This window comes from Nicotiana tabacum, chromosome 14 (genome assembly GCF_000715075.1).
Source record: "Nicotiana tabacum cultivar K326 chromosome 14, ASM71507v2, whole genome shotgun sequence".
In the NCBI taxonomy this organism is placed as follows: Eukaryota; Viridiplantae; Streptophyta; class Magnoliopsida; order Solanales; family Solanaceae; genus Nicotiana; species Nicotiana tabacum.
Genome location: NC_134093.1, coordinates 57,452,682 through 57,476,806, shown reverse-complemented (window position 1 = coordinate 57,476,806; position 24,125 = coordinate 57,452,682). Strand labels below are relative to the sequence as shown.

General features: G+C 40.9%; 1 pseudogene; it reads right to left on the bottom strand.

The window, feature by feature from the left end:
* Positions 1-23,183: 23,183 nt before the first annotated feature.
* Positions 23,184-23,395, bottom strand: LOC142169218 (U2 spliceosomal RNA; annotated as a pseudogene).
* Positions 23,396-24,125: the final 730 nt, after the last annotated feature.

Here is a 24,125-nt window from a genome sequence, read left to right as displayed (position 1 = left end):
CGACACCTAAGGTGGTATTTTGGGTCATGACAAGTTGGTATTAGAGCTCTAGGTTCATAAGTTCTACGAGACATCTATACTTATCTTCGAAAGGCTACAGAACTATTAGGAAAATTCCACATCTTACATTCCTGTTGTGCGGATTTGTTGATTTCGAAGTTTGAACCTTTGAATCTGTATTCTCTTACAGATGGTGTGGACACGCACTACCGGATCAGCCGAGCAGGAACCTTCCCCCTGCTAGAGTCGGGAGAGGCTAGGGCCGGGGCCGGGGCCGGGGTAGAGGATGAGGAGGGACACGTGCAGCAGCTAGAGCACCTATCAGAGTAGAAGTTGATTAGCCACAAGTAGCTCCATTTGCAGGACAGGCACCGGAGGCGCCTGTTGTCAATTCCAAACATCAGGAGACTTTAGTGCAGTTCCTGAGCTTGTTTGGTACGTTGGCTCAAGCAAGATTGATTCCAGTTGCACCAGCTACTTCACAGATTGGGGGAGGAGCTCAGATTCTCGCCGCCCATACTCCAAATCAGCAGGCTCATGTTGGTCATACTCCGGGTGTGGTGCCAGTATATCCCGTTATCACGATTCAGCCTGAGGTCAGGCCAGAGTCATCAAAGGAGGAACAGAAGAGGCTTGAAAGGTTCAAGAAGTATGACCCTCCTACTTACAGTGGCGCAGTGACTGAGAATGCGTAGGGTTTTCTGGACAAGTGTCACCGTATTCTCTGCACTATGGGTATTGTGGAGATGAGCAGAGTCGCTTTACTAAATTTCAACAGTCAGGAGCAACGTATCAGTGCCGGCAGGCTTATGAGGAGGGTAGGCCAGATGATGCAGCACCACTCACTTGGACTCAGTTTTCAGAGATGTTTTTGAGGGAGTTTGTTCCCAGACCCTCAGATATGCATGGCGCACCGAGTTCAAGCAGCTACATCAAGGAACTATGACGGTGTCAGAGTATGCCATCAGGTTCAGTGATTTATCCCACCATGCACCTACTTTGGTTCCTACCATTATAGAGTGGGTCCGTAGATTTATCGAGGGGCATGGTTATAGTCTTAGATTCAGCATAGCTTTGGAGTTGGAGATTGATACTCCATTTCAGCAGGTTGTGGAGATTGCCAGGAGGTTAGAGCATATTTGGGGTATGGAGAGGGAGGATAAGGAGGCCAAGAGGTCTCAAGGTTCTGGAAGATTCAGTGGATTATACTATTCAAATATGACATATCACGGCGGAGGCTCAGTTAGTTGGCCAGTCCAGTCTGCACTTTAGACTACTCGTGGTGCTTTAGCTAGTCAGGGACCTCAGGGTACTCTATGGGGCGGTCATATTTTAGTGTACCAGCTGCATGAGGTTGCTACAGTAGTTATTCTAATTATCCGGCACAGACTCAGTACCAGCAGTCATGCCCACAGATGGGTTGTTATGAGTGTGGCGATACTAGGCACATCATGAGGGATTGTCCTAGACTCGAGAAAGGTGGATTTCATCAGTGCACTCGGGCTATGGGCTCCATTCCAGGTTCTACTCCACCTACACGATCAGCTAGGGTGGAGGACAGGAGGGTAGAGGGCATCCTAGAAGGGGAGGCCCGACCCGTTGATATGATTTCCATGGTAGGGATGAGGCCACTGCACCATATAAGGTCATTACATGTATGGTTTTGGTTTGTCATATAGGAGCATCAATCTTATTTTGATTTGGTCCTATTTTATCGGTATGAGCCCTCCTATCTTGCCTCATGTATGGATGTGTTTCGTGATTCTTGTACTATGCTTATGTGTTTACCCCTGTTGGGATATTGTATAGTGGTAGCCCGTGTCTATCATTTTGGTTTGTATACTATTAAGAGTTATGAGACTATGATGATCTTTCTGTTACTGATTATAGTATGTTTTGATGCAATTTCTGGATGGTTGGGTTACGAATTGTGATTTGGGTACTCTACCGGTATGGAAAGTCCATTTCGTGTTATGATTTTGTTCTGCGGAGTTTAGTTAGTGAAAGGTTTTTGGTTGGTGTGATGTCTATTCTTATTATAATTCTGAGTGGTGGATGGGAACCTGGTGTTCTTTGTGGTTTGATATGTTTGAGTTTGGCTACTTGCCGCAGTGGAGTTATATTAGCATGAGATCCCTGTGATTAGTTCATATGTTTTGTTTCAACTTGGTGGAATGGATTTGTAGTATGATACCAATGGGGAGTTTTACCTGTTGGACTTGTTCGATAATTCTATCATGTGTTTCTCTTTCCATATTCAGACATATTCGAATTGTGCTTGTGAGTTTAGATTGCGAGGTTTGTGCCTAGGTAGTGTTGGATGCGGATTGTTGATTTGGGTGAGTGGTTATGAGATCTTCATGTTTCTTGCATCATTGTCAGTGTTGTGAATGTTTGGAACAAGGTTCTAGTCGATATGAGGCTATTTACCGGTATCGAGTTTGGTAATGGATAGTTATCGCAGTCAGAGTTATTGCTTTGGGCATATGGATCATGTGACGTCATGTGGTTATACCTTGTGGGTGCATGCATGTGTTGTTGCAACTGGTTGACATTGATACGGTGTGTTTATGTGGGAATCGGGTGTTTGGGGAAATGATCAGATGTTGAAAATTTGGTTCTAAGGCCTATCGGTATAGGTGGAAGGAATAATCTTCAGCTAAGATGGTGTTGTCGGGATTATGTGGACTGGGATGGCGTGGGATCACTTGCATGTACATGTATGGTGAGTTCATTTAGTGATTTGACGTCTTTGGAATGATTCTTGGCACGTTTGAGGACGAACATTTGTTTAACAGAGGGAGAATGTAACGACCCGACCGGTCGTTTTGAGCTTTAGTATTCCGTTTGGTGGTTTAAGGTCTTGAGAATATTCGTGTTGTATGACTTGCATGTATGGCTAATTTTGGTTTTCGGGAGATTCGGGATTGATTCGGAAGAATGATTCTTGTTTTAGAAGCTTAACTGGTGAGAGTTTACCTGAGTTTGACTTTTGTGTAGATGACTCCGGAATATATGGTGTTTTGATGATTCCAATATCTTTGTATGGTGATTTTGGACTTAGGCATATGCCTGGATTTAGATTTGGAGGTCCGTATGTTGATTTGATACTTTTTGCGAAAGTTGGAATGTTGAAAGTTTGGAAGGTTGAGAGTGCAACGACCGGAATGGTCATTTTGTGTAATTGTGCTTTGTTTCCCCTTTTGATGTTTCACACATGTGTGTTTATGGTTTATGACTTACGAGGTTGGCTAGTTTCGTTCTGAGAAGAATTCGGGCTGATTCAGACACTTTGGTTCTTGGCTTGGAAGCCTAAGTTAGATATGTTGATCAAACTTTGACTTTTGTGGAAACGATACCGAAATGGTGTTTTGATGACTCTGATAGGTTCGTATCGTGATTTTGGACTTGGGCATTTTCCCAGAATCGTATTCGGAAGTCCGTAGGTTGATTTGTATTGTTTTGCCAAAAAATTGAAATTTGAGGTTTAGAAGTTTGACCGTATGTTGACTTTTGGCTATCGGGTTCAGAATATTGTTTTGGGACTTGGAATAGGTCAGTTATGCTATTTAGAACTTGTCTGCAAAATTTGGTATCATTTGGAGTTAATTTGATAGTATTCGGATGCATGGTTGCAATTCTAGAAGTTCTTGAACTTTTCTTTGAAATTCATGCATTTTGATATCTGATTCGTAGCTCTAGATGTTATATTTGTGGCTTGATCGCGCGAGCGCGTTCGTATGATGTTTATAGACTTGGGTGGATTTTGGTTTGGAGCCCCGAGGGCTTGGATGAGTTTCGGACGTGTTTCGGAATGGTTTAAACTGAAACAAGAATTTCTGGTGTGCTGGTGCTCTGATGTCGCAATTGCGAGCACCGGCCTCGCATTTGCGAACATAGCGGGGGGGGGGGGGGGGGGGGGTTTCTAAAGTTTCGCAATAATGAACAATGTTCACAATTGCGAAGGTGGCCTGGGATCGGCAGTTCGCTATTGCGATGAATTGGTCGAAATAGTGAGGAGGGCAGACTTTGCAATTGCGAGGTCTGTGTCGCATTTTCAATACCTCCTGGGCTAGACAGTTGCCACATTTGCGATAAAGTTTTCGCAATTGCGAGGGTTTGCAATTGCGAACCCGATGTCACAATTGCGACATCTGAAACTGAATAAAAGGTTAGAAAGTCAGGATTTTAGTCTCATTTTCATATTTTAGAACCCTAGATTCGGTAGGAGGCAATTTGGAGAGCAGATTTTAATCTACAAATATTGGGTAAGTGATTCTAATCAATTTCCAACTATATTTCATGATTATATCTTAGATTTAACATCAAATTTATGATATTCAAAGAGGAAAATTAGGGAATTTTGTCAAGTTTTTGAAAAATGAAGAATTGAGTTGTTGGGAAATCAATTTCCAACTATATTTCATGATTATTCTACTCTTGCATGATTTATTAAACGTTGTTAGCACTTGTTCTACCTCTTACTTGTTATATTTGCTCTCATATGTTTTAGTTGAAGTTATTACTATCCTTATTATCTTGTTAACCCTTTATTGTTGAATTACTCTTATTTGAAGTTGTTAATCGTTGAATATCTTCTTGTTGAGTTATTGGTGTTGAAGTTGTAAAAGCCATTATCATTTTGAGGTGAAGTTGTTAATTGTTGAGGATCTTACCTTGTTGAGTATTCTTCATTAATCCTGTTGTTATTGAGATTATTGTAAACATTGTGATTGAGCCATGGGCTATTTGTTGTAGAAGCATTAGTATTGTTGACTTTTTGGCAAGTTGTGGCATATGGGCACTTGTGGTGCGAGTTGTGATTGTGTTATGATATTGATACATATGCGGTGGTATAAGGCTAGGAATTGATACGCATGTGGTGAGATAAGGTGGGCTAGATACGCATGTTGCTAGTAGAGGAACTACTTGAAGCCACGCGGTGAGATAAGGTGGGCTAAACCGCATGTAGGTATTTCGGCAAAATGATTTTCAAACTAAATGTAAGGCTCACACGGTGGTAGGAAAGATTGTGATTGAAATTGTGAAATGTGAATACGAGGCGGTACCTCAGTTGTGATTCTTGTTGAACTTTCCATGTTGAAAAGGCTTGTTGGTTGAACAGCTCTTGTTGTTAATTCATTGATTTACTTGTCAATATCCGCATTTTTCTTCTTGTTGTTTTATCATGTGTTTACTCCTAGTTGCCTTTACTACTTAAGTTTTTGTTGCTAGCTTACATTGTTGAACTGTTTACTTGTTATTTACTTCCTCGTTTCTCATATTTAGATTATGCTATATTCTGTCTGGTTCTTTTCCTCTAGTAGGTGTCTTGACTTGGCTTCGTCACTACTCTACCGAGGTTAGGCTTGATACTTACTAAGTACCGTTGTGGTGTACTCATACTACGCTTTTGCGTATTTGTTTGTAGATCCAGGTACGTCTGCCCATGCTGGACGCCAGTGATTAATTGATTACCTGCTTTTGGAGGCTTCAAGGTATACCTTCTCGACGTTCATAGACCTGAAGTCACCTTCCATTTTTGGATATTCTACTATTTATTTCTTGTTCCAAAACAGTATTGTATTCCGAAACTATTAGCACATTCTTGTAGAGCTTATGACTCTATTCCACCATGTTTTGGGGAGTTGTTGGAAGCTGTACTGTTGAGTTCTATGATGATAGTTTAAATTGTTTAATTTGAAGTTTTATTATTATTTCTACTATTTCTCAATGCATGTTAGGCTTACCTAGTCTTAGAGACTAGGTGCCATCACGACATCCTAAGGTGGGAAATTGTAGTCGTGACAAGTTAGTATCAGAGCTCTATGTTCATTTGTGTTATAAGTCATAAGCAAGTTTTGTAGAGTCTTGCGGATCGGTATAGAGATATTTGTACTTATCTTCGAGAGGCTACAGAACTGTTAGGAAATTCCACTTATTTGATTCCTTATCGTGCGAAAATGTTGACTTCGAAATCTGAATATTTGTATTTGTATTCTCTCACTGATGGTTAGAACACACACTACTGGATTCGACGATCAGGCATCCGCAACACCTGCTAGAGCAGCGAGAGGTCGGGGCAGGGGCAGAGGCCGGGGAGGGGCACATGGTGCAGTTAGAGCACCTACCCGAGCAGCGACTGAGGAGCCACCAGTAGCTCTAGTTGGGGGACAGGCACCCGAGGCGCATGTTGTCACCCCTACACTTCTGGAGACCCTATCACAATTTATGAGCATGTTCAACGCTCTAGCTCAGGTGGGATTGATTCCCCTCGCACCAGCTACATCTCAGGTCAGAGGAGTAGCCTAGACTCCTGCAACCCGTACTTCACAGCAGCAGGTCCAGGTTGATAGGCCCCGGGAGTTATGCCAGTGCAGCCTGTTGTTCCGGTTCAGCTTGAGGCTAGGGAAGTAGCATCTGAGGAGGAGCAGCTGAGACTTAAGAGGTTCAAGAAGTATCATCCTCCTATTTACAATGGCCTAGCTACCGAGGATGCGCATGGTTTTCTAGGGAAATGCCACCGTATTCTCCGCACCATGGGTATTGTGGAGACGAGCGGAGTTGGTTTTACTACATTCGAGCTGTCAGGAGCAGCGTATCAGTTGTGGCAGACTTACGTGGAGGGTAGCCTAGCCGATGCAGCTTTGCTCACTTGGGCTCAGTTTTCAGAGATGTTCTTGAGAGAGTTTGTTCCCAGACCCTTCGGGATGCGTGGCGCATAGAGTTTGAGCAATTGCACCAGGGTACCATGTTAGTGTCAGAGTATGCTATCAGATTCAGTGAGTTGTCCCGACATGCCTTGGTTTCTAGAGTCAAAGAGAGAGTCCATAGATTCATCAAGGGGCTCAACTATGGTATTAGATTCAGCATGGCTTAAGAGTTGGAGACGGATACTCCGTATCAGCAGATTGTACAGATCGCGCAGAGGTTGGAGGGTATGCAGGGCCTTGAGAGATAGGACAGGGAGGCCTAGAGGCATAAAGATTCTGGAGGATGTAGTGGTGCCCGCGCCCCAGCTGCAACTCGTCACGGTAGAGGCTATGTGAGCCGCCCAATTTATTCAGCACTTCCAGCTACTAGTAGTACTTTTGCTATTCCGAGGTCCAAGGTTTCCCACTTTGCTCAGCCACTTTCTAGTGCACCTCCTGCATGGGGTGCCTTCAGCAGTCAGTGTAACTGACCAGGCCAGGGTCAGTTTCAGCAGCCACATCCACCGAGAGCTTGCTTTAAGTTTGATGATACCAGACACAGGGTGTGGGATTGTCCCCGGCTTAGGAAGGGTGCACCTCCATATACTACTAAGACTCCCCGGATTCCACCTGGTCCACAGACTTCACAGGCCATGGTTGCTGCTCTAGTTGCCGCTCCACATGCACAGCCAGCTAGGGGTGGAGGTCAGGCGGGTAGAGGTTGCCCTATAGGGGGAGGCCAGGCTATATTCTATGCTCTTTCGGGTAGGAAAGAGGTTGTTGCATTGGATGTTTGTCATCACAGGTATGGTTCTGGTTTGTCATAGGGATGCATCAGTCTTATTTGGTTCGGGATCCACTTATTCATATGTGTCATCTTACTTTGCTCCGTATTTTGATATATCTCATGATTCTTTGAGTTCTTTTGTATATGTGTCCACGTTTGTAGGAGATTATATTATTATAGACCGTGTGTATCAATCGTGTTTAGTTGTTATTGGTGGTTTTGAGACCAAAGTTGATCTACTGTTACTCAATATGGTAGACTTTGATGTGATCTTGGGCATGGACTGGTTATCGACCTATCACGCTATTTTGGATTGTCACGCCAAGACTGTGACACTAGCTATGCCTGGTTTGCCACGGTTAGAGTGGAGGGGTACATTGGATTGCATTCCTAGCAGGGTTGTGTCCTTCCTCATGGCACATCGGATGGATGAGAAGGGGTGTGAGGCAAATCTAGCCTTTGTGAGGGATTTTAGTGCTGATACTCCTACCGTTGAGTCAGTTCAGTAGTGAGAAATTTCCCTGATGTGTTTCCAACTGACCTTCAGGGCATGCCACCCGATAGAGATATCGTTTTTTGTATTGACGTGGTGCTGGGCACTCAGCCCATTTCTATTCCACCAAATCGTATGGCACTAGCGGAGTTGAAGGAGTTAAAGGAACAATGTCACGATCCAAATCCAACCCGTTGTGATGGCACCTAACCCAACCTGCTAGGTAAGCCAAATAACAATAAAACATAATATAATGACAATGATATGAGTAAAAAATGAAACAACTGGATTTTATACAACTCCCCAAGGACTGGTAGTACAAGTCATAAGCCACTAAGACTTAGATTTTTACACAAAACTGAAGTGAAATAATTACAATATCTGTTTGGATTGTACATGAATAGAATTAGAATCTAAAGCTACCAAGGACTAGTGATAACCATAACTGGAACGCGGTTACATCTTCAATGCCAGTTCACGCCATATACAACAGCAACAACTCCAAGATCTGTATGCATGGTGCAGAAGTGTAGTATGAGTACAACCGACCCCATGTACTCAATAAGTATCCTAACTAACCTCGGCGAGGTAAAAGAAGCAAGAACTATAGATGATACTCACTAAAACCTGTGCAGTTAATAATTTCAACAAGTATAGACCAAATATGTGATCAAATCAGGAAATCTCAGGTAAACCCACTTTTATGCTCACAATTCTTTGTTTTAAAGTGATCTGACCAATCAACAATGCAGCATATAAGAAAGATATGCAAGTAAATCAGGTAAATAGTCAAGGAAATTATAAGTAAATATGAAATACAATAACCCCTTCATGGGTGACACCTAAAGCTCTCCCACCATAAAATCTAGATAACGAGCCATCCGATCAACAAAACTCTTCTGTCTAGACTGTGCTGTACGAAGGCGATCTTGAATCGACTTGACTTTCTCCATGGCATCCCGAACCAAATTAGTGTCCAACGACCTAGCCTCACCCAAATCAAACCAACCAACTAGAGAATGACACCGCCTCGAATATAAGGCCTCATAAGGAGCCATCTAAATATATGATTTGTAATTGTTGTTGTAGGCGAACACTGCAAGCGGCAAGAAATGATCCCAAGAATCCCCAAAATCCATAACACAAGCGTGTAGTATATCCTCCAAGATCTAAATAGTGCGCTCGGACTGCCCGTCCATCGGGGGGAGGTGAAATGTTGTACTCAAAATAACCCGTGTGCCTAACTCATGCTGCACGGCTCTCCAGTAATGCGATGTGAACTGTGTACCTCGATCGAAGATAATGGATACCGGCACACCGTGGCGATGAATAATGTCACAAATATAGATCAGAGCCAACTGCTCGGAAGAATATGTAGTCACTACTAGAATAATATGAGCCGACTTGGTCAACCTATCCACAATCACCCACACTATGTCAAATTTATTCAATGTCCATGGGAGCCCAACAACGAAATCCATGGTAACACACTCCCACTTCCACTCAGGAATCTCAATTCTCTAAAGCAATCTGCCCGACCTCTGATGCTCGTACTTCACCTACTGACAGTTTAGGCACCGAGCCACATATTCCACTATATCTTTCGTCATTTTCCTCCACCAATAGTATTGGCTCAAATCCTGATACAACTTGGCGGAACCTGGACGAATGGAGTATCGCGAACTGTGGGTCTCCTCAAGGATCAACTCAAGCAACCCCTCCACATTGGGCATACATAACCGGCCCTGCATCTACAACACTCTGTCATCTCCAATAGAAACCTCCTTGGCATCATCGTGCTGTACCATGTCCTTAAGGACAAGCAAATAGGGTTCGTCATATTGACGCTCTCTAATACGCTCATATAAAGAAGGCCGAGAAACCATGCAAGCAAGGACCCGACTCAACCCGATCCAATACCCATTAGCCAATAAGGCCTGTTGCGGCGTATAACCCGATCCAATAACAGTAACCATCTCTCCCAGAGCTCACATCTACAAGAAACCCGTCGGTTTCTCCCAATTTGAGTGTACACCATCAAGAGAGAAACATGAGAGGGTGACCCTAGGGGGATGGATGATAATCCACATGCAAGCACGACCAATTCAACGTGCTACCAGCCTGGCGTGGTCGCAGGCTCAATATCATAATCTGCCCGGCATTGTCACAGGCTCAATGTGATGGATCCGCTCGGCGTGGTCACAGGCTATATCATAATCCGCCCGGTAAGGTCACAGGCATATCAAAACAATCCACTCGGCGTGGTCACACGCATATCAACACAATTCGCCCGGCATGGTCACACGCATATCAACACAATCCGCCCGACGTGGTCACAGGAACCTAGTCCAAATCATATCACACGGGAGCAAATAAACAAGAATACATGTATGTGATGAATAATAAATCCCATGCTCCTGGATTGTTATAAATGACATTGTAAAGTGTATGCATGTGCAAAGTGTGATATCATAGTTCAGATCAGCAATTTAATCATAGAATAGCATTAATCAAGTTCATTTGGTGATTAAACCTCTATCCATCCTCAAACACGGCTCAAATAGTTCACACAATGTTACAAGAGAAACATCATAGCATAAAGCTTAATAGTCAATTCTAGGCTTATCATAGCCTTAGCACAACCCGAGAATGGATAAATACCCCCCATGTTAGCACATGTTCTAAAACCCCACACATGTGTGCACCCATAGCATGTAGCTATCACAAATAATCCAGGCAACTAGTGCCTCAACCATGTCTAGATAAGATACTTACCTCAAACAATCCAAAACAATACCGAGCAAGCCAAACAATACTCTAGAAATGCCATCCCGCGCGTATCAACCTTCGAGCGACTCGCAAACTAGCAAAAGCAACTCAAAAACCTCAAATAGTACCCAAGGAAACAATCCCAAATGATAAAGGTTAAATCTTTAATCAACAACTCAAAGTCAACCAAAAAGTGAAACTCGATCCCGCACCTCGAAACCCAACCAAACTCACAAAATCCGATAACTTATTCAATTACGAGTCCAACCATACTAATTTCACTCAAATCCGACTCCGAGTCAATGTTCAAAACTCAAAACTTCACTTTAGGGAAATTTAGACAAAAACCCTCAATTTCTCTTTTGAAATCACCAATCAAATGCCAAAAATGAAGATGGAATCACGGAATAAAATCAATACCGAGTATAAAACACTTACCCCAATCCATGTGGTGAAAATAGCCTCAAACATCGCCTCAATCCGAGCTCCATAGCTCAAAATATGCTAAAATGTCAGAAACCTTCGCAATAGAGTACTTATAATTCACTGAACAATCAACCCATTGCGGTCGCGGGATATCCTTCGCGATCGTGAAGAACAAATGCAATTGCCTCCAAAAATACTCAATGCGTTCGCGATAACTCCACGCGAACGCGATGAACATCTACATTACGCGATCGCAACACATATAATGCAAATGCGATGAAGAAGTCTCCAGCTCCCAGCTCTAAGCTTGGCTCAATGCGAACGCGAACAGTAACCAACACAACCCTACGCAAACGCAAAGAAGAAAATTACTTAGCTCCAGAATCTCTCTACGCGATCATGAGCGTGGCTCCTCGATCGTGATGCTCTGCAGACCCACCAGCAATCAGCAATACAACAACCATCTAAAATTATCTGAACCTCGTTCAAAACTCACCCGAGCACCTCAGGACCCCGTCCAAACATGCCAACAAGTTCCAAAACATAAGACGGACCTACTCGAGGCTTCAAACCACACATAACAACATCGAAACGATGAATCGCACCTCAAATCAAACTTAATGAACTTTTAAACTTTCAATTTTCAAAACGTGTGCCAAACCTTATCAAATCAACCTAGAATGACCTCAATTTTTGCACACAAATCCCAAATGACATAACGAAGCTATTCCAATTATCAGAACCACAACCCGAACCCGATATCATCAAAGTCAACTCACTGTCAAATTTATGAACACTCCAAACTTTCAAATTACAAACTTTCGCCAGCTAGTGCCGCAACCTTATAGAAATATCCAAATGCAAATCCGAGCATACTCCTAAGTCCGGAATCACCATTTGGACCTAACGGAACCATCAAAACTCTTATCCGAAGTCAAATACTCAAAAGTCAAACTTGGTCAACTTTTCCAACTTAAAGCTTCCTAGTTGAGAATTATTCTTCCAAATCAATTCTTAATCACCTGAAACCAAAAACTGACGATTCATACAAGTCATAATACATCATACGAAGATACTCAAGACATCCAATAGCTGAACGGAATGCAAATGCTCACAACGATCGGTCGGGTTGTACATTCTCCCCCCACTTAAACATACGTTCGACCTCGAACGTGCCAAGAGTCGTTCCAAAGCCATCAATTCACTGTGTAACCTTACCATGCGCATACCCGGGGGTGATCCCACGTCACCCCAAATCCATATAAAATCAACAACTCAACATAACCGAAAATTCTTCCTTCAACCTTTGCCCATAAACCTTGGAACCCAATTCCCAACTTCTTGAATTCCTTACAAAATCCTAATCGTGCATCTATACACTGTATAAGTCTGAAAAAACTATATCAAGCCATAACCATAACCCAAGATGTAATCACATGATATACCATATAACTCGCATACTCGTAGTTAGGGGTGTACAAAGAAAACTGATAAACCGTACCAAACCGATAATCCGAGTCAAACCGGAAAACAAAACCCGATGTGGTTTGGAATTGGAAAATAAAACCCGACCATAACTGGTTTGGTTTGGTTTTAATTTAAAAAAGTCAAATCGAAACCAAACCAACCCGATAGTACATTTATATAATTTTTAAAAATATTTTATCAATATAAATATTTATTGTAATATAATTTATAAATATTTCTTAAACTTTTTCACAGTTTTATCTTTTAATGTATTATTTCAAGTTTAGACTTAACATTCTTGAATGGTAAATAAATTTTAAAGCCCATAAATGTAGTAACTCAAACAAAGTTCAAATCAATACTAATGCTAACAAAAGGAATTCAATTCAATACTAGGAATGACGATAATGTTGAATAATTATTTTAGTTTTACATTAGTTTATAATGAAAATGTATAACTTAGTTTATCTTTTTATTTAGTGCTTAGTTACGTAATTAATATTAGTACTTATTAGCTATACTTATTTTAGCATAACCTATATAGTATTTTTAGATTATGTTAATTTTCATTATGGCTTATTAATTAGCAATATTTGTTTTATGTAATTTTATTATTTTATCTTTGTTACTGAATATTTTAGTATAATGATATGACTTATCTCATATTATTGTGTTAGTTTCTTGAAAAATACATTCTGTAGTTGTATTTTACTAGGACTTAAGAAATATTTGGAGCACAAGTTACATATTTTATGCTATGAAGATTTTACCGGAAAAAAACCCGAAAACCCAAAAAAACCCAAAAAAAGCCGATATTGAAACCCGACTTTGTTGGTTTGGTTTGGTTTATAAATTTAAAAACCCGACACCATTAGTTTGGTTTAATAATTGAAAAATTCGAACCAACCCGACCTATGTACACCCTTAGTCGTAGCAATAATTTCCGACCACAATAACTTCCCAAAAACAAGCTCGACACCGGTAACAAATGACTAAAACCTTGTTCCAACACTTTGTACACTGCCAATGGTGAATGTAACATGCAAAAACTCGTAACCACTCATCAGATCAACAAGTCATGGAGCTCTCTCTCGTCCAACAAAATCAAAATCAAATTCTAAGCCGACTTCCGATATTATTCTTCCAACCATACCATAAACAAATTCAATAGCACCTATTCTAGGTCCAATGACCTTATCCCATCAAATAAAATTACTCTACTGACATTCCACACCAATACAATCTCAAGCCACAAACCGTGCAATCCGTGTACCGATAATCAATAATTCAAATGCACTCAAAAATGGAAAATGACTCAAATGAAAGAACCGTCCCGCAGGTTCAACAGATACCACCACAAGCGCAATGCTAAGAACCCATCACACATAGTAGAACCGAGACATATGGATCTAACACAAAGGATCATATCCCAACATATCTCCGCTGCAATGCGCGACCCTAGCCAAACCCCAGTCCATATGAAATATCTCAAGCCACAATGCTCAAACATCAACAACCATACACAATTTGACATCAAGTACACGAAGTGTGTGACTATAACCATGGAGAAACGGATAGCACCATATACCAAAAACAGGAAAGACAATCACAACCCCTTGTTAACCATTCAACACCCCATTAACCATCTCGCTCGAGTTCCGCTACAAGGCCCGAACAGAACCGCATCATATGTGCATATAACCAGTAAATTACAACCCCTCGTAGCATAAAAGAGTAACACACAGAACATCTCAAAACACGAACAAGCTCAACTCTAAACGAATGACACACCCCTCAACACTAACAGTTCTGAGTCAACAAATCTGACCCGGTGTAGAATACACATCCTCATTGGGCCTACTAATGGGCTCCCAAATCAACTCCGTCCATCCACAAAGTGATAAATAGCCCTCCAAAAATCCACAATGATCTAAGCATAACACGCACCGCCATTTGGCTAACATTGGCCACATCTTCACATTCTGCAACCCCGAAACAATTTAATTCTAAGAACTCCCAGTCTCCAAATCCATAGAACACATGAATCACTATTGTCGATCCCAGCTCCACCACTCGAATGACTATCACATCTCTCATACACAATATCAACTGTCGATCAACCAGACGAGTACCTCAAGACCAATAAAGCATCCGAAGTCAGAACACAGTGTGCCTTTTGAAATGCGCACCCTTATCAGAAAATACCAAGTAGTAATAGCATTCATCTAAACATCTGAAACAGTCCATGCTGTCCAAAATGCATGACCTTCTCTCCAAAACTGAACTGCCACCTTGTACATGCAAATTCCAATCCCATAGGATGCACCGCATCTACCATGCCATCATGTGAAAAGCACGAGAATCTCATTATCAACTCTAAGTCACAAGCATATTACATACTCGATTAGCTAGAAACCTTTCACCAAATCCTATTCTGGAGAAAATCACAACGCATAACAAACTCCCCATGCTTGTATAAAATATCCACCCCAAGTCGTGGTAGGAATCATCGAGAACTCTAGAAACCCATTTGCACATAACCAAGCCATCAGAATTGAATTCTTCCAACTCAACCAAGTCACGCAGGTCGCCAAACCTAAGAGTATTGCCACAAAACACCTGTAAAGCCTCATCACACCGTAAGAACCAAAAGAACCGAGCATACCATTACCATACTGATCCAACCTACTACCAAGATGTCTTATTTCCTCTGAGTTTGTTCTGAATTGCCTTCAAGTTAACACTTATCTTTGCTAGTATACTATGACCCTTAACTCAACGCTCAGCACGAGAGATCTTAGCATAAAACCACATCCCCCTAAGGCCCATAAGCCGTTGTATTCCCTCTTAAGCACCCTAAAGGTACAACAACTGAGACACCCACTCTTAGGAGATCTTCTGCGAATTTAAAGTTTTTCCTTTTACCTCTCAGATACTGAAATGTAGAATCCATAGGGATACAGAAATACCGCAAGTCCCAGCACTATCCAATGCAAATCTCAGATCTTAGCCATATACAAATTCAGAGAAATTCTCCATTACCACATATAAATATTGAATCCATTAGAACCTTCTCGAGAGTCATCCACTCTGATCAAATCTCAATTGCACCATCCAAACGGGCCGAACGACTTGTGCCCCATTAGCACAGTAACACCCAAAGAAGTAATCCACACCTATAAGCAACCAAGTGAATCCTTTTTCTTAGTACATTACATCCATCACGAACTGCAACCCTAAGCCATTTCCAAGACTTCCATATATCCATAAGGTGTAATACATCATGCATCCAGAAATCCCTTACTCAAGTCATCCTCAAAACCAACCTCTGCAAGTCATAACGATCCACAAGTATGCCTCAGACCGAAACCAATACAACAAATAACTATGCAATCAAATCGCCGATGGTAGAGTCCCCTACTTGGCTCAATGCCATATAATAAAACATTCGATAACTCACAATACCCATACTTTATTACTGCCATAACCCCACTGTGAGATTCAACTAAATTCTTCACAAGCTCATGGAACACAAACCATACAATAGTTCAAATCATCTGCTAAGCTCACATTCATCCTCGTGACAGTCAGGTCAACTTTCTCAACCAATCCAAACTCAAATCGCAACACATATAACCCACTGGTAGAAATAAACCCTCCACATAACATCATAAGGATAACACATTCGTAGATTACCCCGCAGGTGATAACCCATATGCTTAGCCTCAAACTGACATCTCTCTATACTCTTTCAGAACCAGAATTACTACGCAATCACTTAATCTTCCTGAGTCTGAACCCATCCACAAGATATGAGAATATACTTCGTTCCACAAATGAACAACATGAAAGAATCCCTCAAAACACTCATAATTCAAGACTGTATAATACATCCACATAAATTGAGCAATTGTAGTCCTTTCACATCCCAAGAAAAATCTTCATGTCATATTAAAAACCATATGAACACATCCCGCAGTCACATCATACATATTATATAGTTAACCAACCACTCACCTAGCCATAAATCCCACTTTTAAGGACACCACTGGACATATGAGTCCAACAAGCGCATACTCCCATAACTGAAACCATCGAGCCCAAGTCGCGGTCAAAACTCGACCTCAAGTCCTCCAGAATGGCCCGACATCAAAACACAAAAAAGACATCTCGTACCTCCTTCATGGAAATCAAAAGCCATCGATGCGCAGCTGATACCGAGCGCTTACAAATGCATATGAGTGAGATGAAGGAATTCAAAGAGATACGCTTCAAGATGAATCAATACCACACAATAAGGAATGAAATATGGGAGGTTTATACCAATCCACAAGACTCTACTAGACATCTGCTCATGACTCGTAGAACTATGAACCTAGGGCTCTGATACGAACTTGTCACGACCCAAAATCCAACCCATCGTGATCGCACCTAGCCCAACCCACTAGGTAAGCCAAATAACAATAAAACATAAATATAATGACAATGATAAGATTCAAAAATGAAATGACTGAATTTTATGCAACCCCCCAAGGACTGGTAGTACAAGTCATAAGCCACTAAGACTTAGATTTTTCAAAAACTAAACAGAAATAATTACAACATATGTTTGGATTGTACTGGAATAGAATACGAATCTAAAGCTACCAAGGGCAAGTGATAGCCATAAATGGAATGTGGCTACATCTTCAATGCCAGCTCCTGCCATACACATCAGCAATAACTCCAAGATATGCACGCACGGTGCAGAAGTGTAGTATGAGTACAACAAACCCCATGTACTCAATAAGAATCCTAACTAACCTAGGCGAGGTAAAAGAAGCAAGAACTATAGATGATGCTCACTAACACCTGTGCAGTTAATACTTTCAACAAGTATAGAACATATATATGATCAAATCGGGAAATCTCAGGTAAAACCACTTTTATGCTCACAATTCTTTATTTTAAAGTGTTCCAACCAGTCAACAATGCAGCATATAAGGAAGATATGCAAGTAAATCAGGTAAATAGTCAAGGAAATTGCAAGTAAAGATGAAATGCAATAACCAAATATCAATCTGTTGCGCCGTGTAACCCGATCCAATACCCATAAGCCAATAAGGCCCGTTGCGGTGTGTAACCCGATCCAATAACAGTAACCATCTCTCCCTGAGCTCACATCAAATAGAAACCCGTCGGTTTCTCACAATCCGCGTGTACACCAGCAAGAGAGAAACATGAGAGGGTGACCCTAGGGGGATAGATCCTTATCCACACGCAACCATGACTAATTCAACCTGCTACTAGCCCGGCATGGTCACATGCTCAATATCATAATCCACCAGACATGGTCACATGCTCAATATGACGGATCTGCCTAGCGTGGACTGGTATAAGTGATATGCTAAAGTGTAGGCATGTGCAAAGTGTGCTATTATAGCACAAATCGGGAATTTCATCACAGAATAGCATTTATCGAGTTCATTCGGGGATTAAACCTCTATGTAGCCTCAAACATGGCTCAAATAGTTCATACAATGTTACAAATATGAGAAACATCATAGCTTAAAGATTAATAATCAATTCTAGGCTTATCATAGCCTAAGCACAACCCGAGAATTGATAAATACCCCCCCGGTGTTTGCACATGGGCTCAAACCCCACACATGTGTGCACCCATAGCACGTAGCTATCACAAATAATTCAAGCAACTAGTGCCTCAATCAAGTTTAGATAAGATACTTACCTCAAACAAGCCAAAAAATACCGATCAAGCCAAACAATACTCTAGAAATGCCATCCCACGCGTATAAACCTCCGAGCGGCTTGAAACTAGTAAAAAGCAACTCAAAAACATCAAATAATACCCAAGGAAATAATCACAAATGATAAAGGTCGAATCTTTAATCAATAACTCAAAGTCAACTAAAAAGTCAAACCCGAGCTCACACCTCGGAACCCGACAAAACTCACAAAATACTACAACCCATTCAATTACGTGTCCAACCATACTAATTTCACTCAAATCCGACTCTGAATAGATGTTCAAAACTCAAAAATTCACTTTAGGGAAATTTAGACAAAAACCTACAATTTCTCTTTTGAAATCATCAATCATATGCCAAAAACGAAAATGGAATCACAGAATAAAATCAATACCGAGTATAAAATACTTGCCCCAAACCATGTGGTGAAAATCACCTCAAAATGCGCCTAAATCCGAGTTTCATAGCTCAAAATATGCTAAAATGTCTGAAACCCTCAAAATAGAGTACTTATAATTCACTGAATAGTCCGCCCATCACGATCGCGGGATATCCTACGTGATCGCGAAGAACAAATGCAGCTACCTCAAAAAATAGTCAGTTCATTCATGATAACTCCCAAGCGAACACGATGACCACATACATCTACACTACGCGATTGCGACACAGCTAACGCGAACGCGATGAAGAAGTCTCCATCTCCTAACTCTCAGTTCAGCTCAATGCGAATGCGGTGCCTCATATATGAATGATGGTAGGCTATAATCTCGTGTTTTAGTCGATTATTGCACTCTAATTTACTGCACTTTAATTGAGTTGGAGCTTTAATCGCTAGTGTTTTGCACTAATTGTGTGTTTTATGCCTTGTAGGAGTGATTCTGATCTATGTAGATGTTATGGAATGAAGTAAAGCTAGTCGGGAGCTTTAAAGTTTGAGTAAAAGCCCAAATATTAAGTCGGGATCGTGTTCGAGGATCAACAGATGATAGTTAAGAACGAACGAAGAATTGATAGGCATATTGCGCAGTGTCTAGTAAAATGCACATAACATTTTGCTCAGAACTCCGTTTGGGCTCCACAATATATTGTTGGAAAGCTAATTCAAAGGGATACAATTTTTCTGTTTTACGTTTTCCCAAATTCCCAACAGAACACCACCCAAGTGCGCGGCTGCTCATTGGATGCGCATATGAGGCAGAACATGGTGAAAAGTGCGCGAGCACACTTCCAGGTGCGCGGCCATGCACGTCCTAGCCAAAAAAAAGTGTCCTATTTAGCGTAAGAGAAGGTGTATTTGTTTGGGCCCGACCCTACTTGCTATATATACATGGAAAACGGTATTTTGAGGACTTTTGACATAATTTAGACCTAAGGAAGCTAAGGAGAAGAGGGAGAAGCAAGAGCAAAAGGATTTCATCATTCATCCTCACTAAAGATAAGGGTTTGGATGTTTTGTGTTCTCCTTTGACTTAAACTTAATTGTGATGAATTTCTCCATATCCATGGAGTAATTCTTCCTTAGGGATTGATGGATTTGGTGTTTTGAGAATTGTTTGTGGATATTAACTCTAGTTTTATGTATTGAAGCGTTTTGGGTGTTTTTATTGTTGCATATATATTCACTTGTTTATGTAATTGAAAGAGGCATAATTTGTGATATTTTGCATTATATTATTGGTTTAATTCATTGATTCTTGTTAGTAATCGAAAGAGGCTAGTTGAATTAATGTTTAGACCTAGTTAGGAGGATAATCGAAAGAGGTTCTCCTAAGGATCAATCCACTACGAATTCTTGCATATCTTCACCAAGCTTAACTTAGTTCATATCGTAAGGTTGAGACTTAATCGAGAGCAGAGTTTCTACTGAATGTTTGAACATAATAGAGTGAATTCGAGAGACTCACTTGAACCTTAGAAGTGAATCGACTAGAGTTAATTCTCGAACAAGCATCTTACACCTATCCAATCAACCCCTATTTTCTCCCTTTGATATCTTCTTGCTTACTCTTGTTGCGATTGTCATTAGCCAATAGTTTAGACTTCTAGTAAATTTTAGTTTTAAATCACATAACTCTAAAATGTTGATCATCGTGGATAGCAATTAAAACTAGAAGCTACAAAAACACTATTTAAATTCAATCCATGTGGATACGATATTTTCTATACTATATTCGACTAGCGAGCATAATTTTGTGTTGTGTTTTTAACTCGTCAGCGAACGCGAACAGTAACCAATAAAAACCTAAATGAATATGTTCCTGAAGATGTGAACGCGATGAAGAAAATTACTCAGCTCCAGAATCCCTCTACACGATCACGATCCTCTGAAGGTACGCCAGCAATCAGCTATACAACAACCATCCGAAATGATTCGAACCTTGTCCGAAATTCACCCGAGCCCCTTCGAACCCCGTCCAAATATGCCAACAAGTTCCAAAACATAACAAGGACCTACTCGAGGCATCAAATCACACATAACAACATCGAAATGATGAATCGCACCTCAAATCAACCTTATTGAACTTCAGAACTTTCAACTTCCAAAACTCGTGTCGAACCATACCAAATCAACCCGAAGTGACCTCAAATTTTGCACACAAGTCCCAAATGACATAACAAATCTATTCCATTTCCCGAAACCAAAATCCGAACCCAATATCATCAAAGTCATCTCCCGGTCAAACTTATGAATATTCCAAACGTTCGAATGTCTAACTTTCGCCAACTAGTGCTGAAACCTTCTAGAAATATCCAAATGCATATCCGGGCATATGCCCAAGTCCAAAATCACCATTTGGACCTAACGGAACCATCAAAACTCCGATCCGAGGTCAAATACTCAAAAGTCAAACTTGGTCAACTCTTCCAACTTAAAGCTTCTTAGTTGAGAATCATTCTTCCGAATCATCTGAAAATCAAAACCGATGATTCAAACAAGTTTAAATACATCATACAAAGCTACTCAAGAATTCAAATTCTCAAAATGACCGGTCGAGTCATTACAGACAGCTCTAAGAGTTGCTTGATAAGGGTTTCATCCGGCCTACCGTGTCACCTTGGGGTGCTCCGATTCTGTTTGTAAAGAAGAAGGATGGCTCGATGTGGATGTGGATTAATAATAGGCAGTTGAACAAGGTTACAGGGAAGAACATGTATCCATTACCACGCATTGATGACTTATTTGACCAGCTTCAGGGTGTCAGAGTGTTCTTGAAGATTTATTTAATGTTAGGGTATTATCAGCTGAAGATTCGGGATCTGGATATTCTGAAGACTACTTTTAGGACTCGGTATGGTCACTACAAGTTCCTTGTGATGTCATTTGGGCTGACCAACGCCCCAACAACATTTATGCACCTGTTGAACCGTGTATTCCAACCATATCTTGACTCATTCATCATTGTATTTATTGAAGACATCTTGGTGTATTCCCACAGCTAGGAGGATCATGATTAACGTTTAAGGATCGTGCTCCAGACCTTGAGAGAGAAATGAGGTTCGGGAATAAGGGAAAGTTGAGCCCTAGGTATATTGGTCCTTTTAAGATCCTTGAGAGAGTTGGTGAGGTGGACTATAAGATTGCATTTCCACCCAGCCTATCGACGGTCTACCCCACGTTCCATGTTTCTATGCTCCGGAAGTAATATGGTGATCTATCCCACGTATTAGATTTCATCTCAGTCCAATTGGACAATGATTTGACTTATGTTGAAAGCCGGTGGCCATCTTGGATAGAAAGGTCCGAAAGTTGAGGTCAAAGAGTATTGCTTTAGTGAAGGTTCAATGGAGGGGTCATCCGGTCGAGGAGGCGACCTGGGAGACTGGAAACGACATATGGAGTCATTATCCTCATCTTTTCATCCTTTCAGGTATGTCTCTATGCACGTTCGAGGACGAACGTTTGTTTTAAGAGAGGGAGAATGTAACGACCTGACCGGTCGTTTTATGTAATAGTGCCCCGCTTCCCCTTTTGATTATTCACACATGTGTGTTTATGGTATATGACTTGCGTGGTTGGCTAGTTTTGTTCCGGGAAGATTTCGGGTTGATTTGGACCCTTTGATTCTTGGCTTGGAAGCCTAAGTTAGATATGTTGAACAAACTTTGACTTTTATGAAAACAACACCGAAATGGTGTTTTGAAGGCTCTGATAGGTTTGTATCGTGATTTTTGACTTGGTCGTATGCCCGGAATTGTATTCGGAAGTCCGTAGGGTGATTTGTGTTATTTTACAGAAAATTGGTAATTTGAGGTTTAGAAGTTTGATCGTAGGTTGAATTTTGTCTATCGGGTTCGGAATTTTGTTTTGGGACTTGGAATTGGATCTTTATGCTATTTAGAACTTGTCGGTAAAATTTGGTGTCATTTGGAGTTGATTTAATAGGATTTTGACGCTTGGTTGTAATTCTAGAAGTTCTTGAACTTTTCTTTGAAATTCATGTGTTTTGAAATTTATGTATGTTGATATCCAATTTGTATGATATTCTTAGACATGTGTGGATGTTTGGTTTGCATCCCCGAGGGCTCGAATGAGTTTCAGACGTGTTTCGGAATGGTTTGAACTGAAATAGGAATTTTTGGTGTGCTGGTGCTCTGATGTCGCTTATGACTGCCCTTCATATGTTTGACGATGTGGTCTGCCCTTCTATTATGTGCATTACACAACAACAGGAAAATGAGAAAGCTCAGTTACATACATACCAAAGATTTGCATTATATAATTACATATTCATCCTTCTAAACAATAATTTTCACAATCTCATTAAGTACAACTCGAATAGAAAACATTAACACTTGATCTGGTGCGGTGCGCCAGGCTTAGGCAATAGTGCAAGACCAGGGCAACACGTAAAGGCCCAGATAGCAAGCTACCTTGATGGACCTTTCTCCTTAAAAAATGAGTTAATTTCGTGTGAGCCAATGGCCCACATATCAGATATTAAACTGATAAGAACAGATACTACACACCTAATTTTAGATATTCTACTGTTTATTTCTTGTTCCAAAACAGTATTGTATTTGGAGACTATTAGTACATTCTTGTAGAGCTTATGACTTTGTTCCACCTGGTTTTGGGGAGTTGTTGACATCTGTACTGTTGAGTTCTATTATGATAGTTTCAATGGTTTAATTTGAAAATTTATTATTATTTATGTTGTTTATCAATGCATGTTAGGCTTACCTAATCTTAGAGACTAGGTGCTATCATAACATCCTAAGGTGGAAAATTGGAATCGTAACAGAAAGGTTTGACCAGGCGTTGACCTTCTTGATATCGGGTTTGGATTGTGATTATTGGAGTTGGTATAGGTCCGTTGTGTCATTTGGGACTTGCATGCAAAATTTGAGGTCATTCCGGATTGGTTTGATATATTTCGATATTAGTTTTAGAAGTTGGAAGTTCATTAGTTCATTAGGCTTGAATTGAGGTTCGATTCATAGTTTTGTTGTTGTTTGATGTGATGTGAGTCCTCGAGAAGGTCCGCGTTATATTATAGAACTTGTTGGTATGTTCAGACGGGGTCCCGAGGGCTTCATATGTGTTTCGGATAAGTTTCGGGCCATTTCGCCCATATTTGGAGTTGCTGGTTTTCTAGTGTTTCAGTTGTTCTTCGCGATCGCGAAGATGAGTCCGCGATCGTGAAGTGATTCTTGGAGCTCACTGAGTTTGTTCATCGAGGACACGACTGTGGACACGTGTTCGCAAAGGTTCAGCTGGTTATTTTCCGCGTTCGCGTCTATGA